Below are 2412 nucleotides of genomic sequence, written 5' to 3'. Positions count from 1 at the left end.
AATATGGGGTTTCACCATGATGGCCAGGCTGGTCTTGAACTCCTGACCTCAGGTGATCCACCCACCTTGGCCTCCCAAAGTGCTAGGATTACAGGCGTGAGCCACCGTGCCCAGCCAAGAATCAATTTCTTTACCTTTTCCAACCTTTAGAGACTGCCAACATTCCTTGACTTGTGGCTGCATCACTGGGACCTCTGGTTTCGTCCTCATATCTCTTTGAATTCCTCCTCTTTTACTTTTCTTTTGTTTTTTTTTTTGTTTTATTTTTATTATTTTTTTGAGATGAAGTCTTGCTCTGTTGCCCAGGCTGGAGCACACTGGAATGCAGTTGCACGATCTCGGCTCACTGCAACCTCTGACTCCAGGGTTCAAGCCATTCTCCTGCCTCGGCCTCCCAAATTACAGGGATTACAGGCACATGCTGCCACACTCGGCTAATTTTTTTGTATTTTTAGTAGAGACGAAGTTTCACCATGTTGGCCAGGCTGGTCTGGAACTCCTGACCTCCAGCGATTCACTTGTCTTGGACTCCCAAAGTGCTGGGATTACAGGCAAGAGCCACCACGCCCGGCCACCTGTCTCTTTCTCCTAAGGACTCTCGTGATTACATTGGGACCACCTGGATAATCCAGGCGATCCTTAATTTAATCACAACTACTAAAAGTCCCTTTTGCCACGGAAGTTAACATGTTTATAAGTTTGGGTATGGACATCTTTAGGGGGTCTTTATACAGACTACCACACCTACAGACTTGACTGTCTTTACAACTTCGGATTTTTGTTTGCCATTTTCCTTAAAGGTGCAAAGAAATAACCGTAGGTGATTGCGACATTAGGAAAATGAAGACTGAAAAGATGGGAAACTCCTGAAAGAGAAAGAAGGGGAATAGAACTTGGGGACATAAAAGGAGACTTGAATTTTATCTAGAATGTTCATTTTAATTTTAATTAAAAATTTTGAAGCTAATATGCAAAATGTTAGTAATAATTCGGAATGATGGGAGATGGAATTTTGGTAGGTTGTACTCTACATTTATTGCATTTTTTTCCCCTAAAAAACACTGAAATTCTCTACATGGATGAACAAGGGTCTTGGAAGGCTAGGGAATGCCGGCTGGCTGGGGCACCCGAAGCTAGTTACTTAGTGGCTGTATTTTCCTCCTCTGTAAAATAGTTCGCACAGCTAATGAAAACTGCATAGTTTGAGATGGAAAGAGCCCACACATGCAAAGAATCTGTAACAACGTTCAATGATTTTCCTCCGTGAACCCTTGATTCTTAGATCGCGAGGGCAAGGGGTAGGCTATGAGGCCATGCAAGGCTACAGAGGCGCCTTGAGCTGGACAGATCGTCTGCAGGTTGGGGACCCAGCTTGATTTGGTGCAAACCGGGGCTCAGCGCGAGATCCCGGCCCACCTGGGAGGAAGAGGTAATGCGAGAGCGCCCCCACGTGGCTATAGGCAGGATCACGCCCAAGGAAAACTCAAAATCAAATCCAAACACAAATGTGAGGATTTAATATTAAAAATATTCATGTTTGCTATTTAGACTCTCTTCGTTTTCATAGTGCTTTCCTAGTGTATTTACTACTGCTGATTGCGAGAGCACTGTGACTCCAGGGCTCCCTGAGCGACGCAGCGGACGCCGGTTCCATATTGAGCATGCGCAAAGTTTGAGGGCGGGGCGCCTGCGTCATCACATTAATATAGCTGCACAGAAAAGCATGCAAACGGTTGGTAGCGTGGCCGAGTGGTCTAAGGCGCTGGATTTAGGCTCCAGTCATTTCGATGGCGTGGGTTCGAATCCCACCGCTGCCACACCCCAAGTGGGTCTCACTTTTTCCATCCTTTAACCAACCCTTCGATTTCTTCATGTGGTCCTTCTTCAACCACTCCTCTTTTTTCCTCCTTTCTGACGCTCTTTCTTTTTTTAAAGCTTTAGATTGCTTATAATCATTTTTTTTTAATGGAAGGGGGAAGGGAGGAGAAAAGGAAGAAGCGGTCGTGCAGGCTCTCTCATGCTGTAGCCCAGTACACAAACCTCTCTTTCACCTACCCATCCAGCTCCCTCGAGCTTTTGAGCTAGAGAGTGGCATGTTCCAATGTGGAATTTAGAAAGCTCCCCAGCCTGGCACGGTGGCTCCTGCCTGTAATCCCAGCACTTTGCGAGGCCGAGGTGGGTGGATCATGAGGTCAGGAGATCGAGACCATCCTGGCTAACACAGTGAAACCCTTTCTCGACTAAAAATTTAAAAAAAAAAAAAATTAGCTGGATTTGGTGGCAGGTGCCTGTAGTCCCAGCTACACGGGAGGCTAAGGCAGGGGACTTGCTTGAACCCAGGAGGCAGACGTTGCAGTGGGCTGAGATCATGCCACTGCACTCCAGCCAGGGCAACAGAAGGAGACTCCATCT

At 46.7% G+C, this 2412-nt stretch overlaps 1 non-coding gene across 1 annotated transcript; it reads left to right on the top strand.

Annotated features, from left to right (window-relative positions):
• The first annotated feature begins 1735 nt into the window (after window positions 1-1735).
• On the top strand, window positions 1736-1817 carry TRNAL-UAG. The gene has a single exon. It is a non-coding gene; the product is annotated as a tRNA-Leu (tRNA).
• Window positions 1818-2412: the final 595 nt, after the last annotated feature.

Source organism: Cebus imitator, unplaced genomic scaffold (genome assembly GCF_001604975.1).
Source record: "Cebus imitator isolate Cc_AM_T3 unplaced genomic scaffold, Cebus_imitator-1.0 Scaffold85, whole genome shotgun sequence".
Lineage (NCBI taxonomy): Eukaryota > Metazoa > Chordata > Mammalia > Primates > Cebidae > Cebus > Cebus imitator.
The sequence above is the reverse complement of the archived record's forward strand: the minus strand, read 5'-3'. Positions and strand labels throughout refer to the sequence as shown.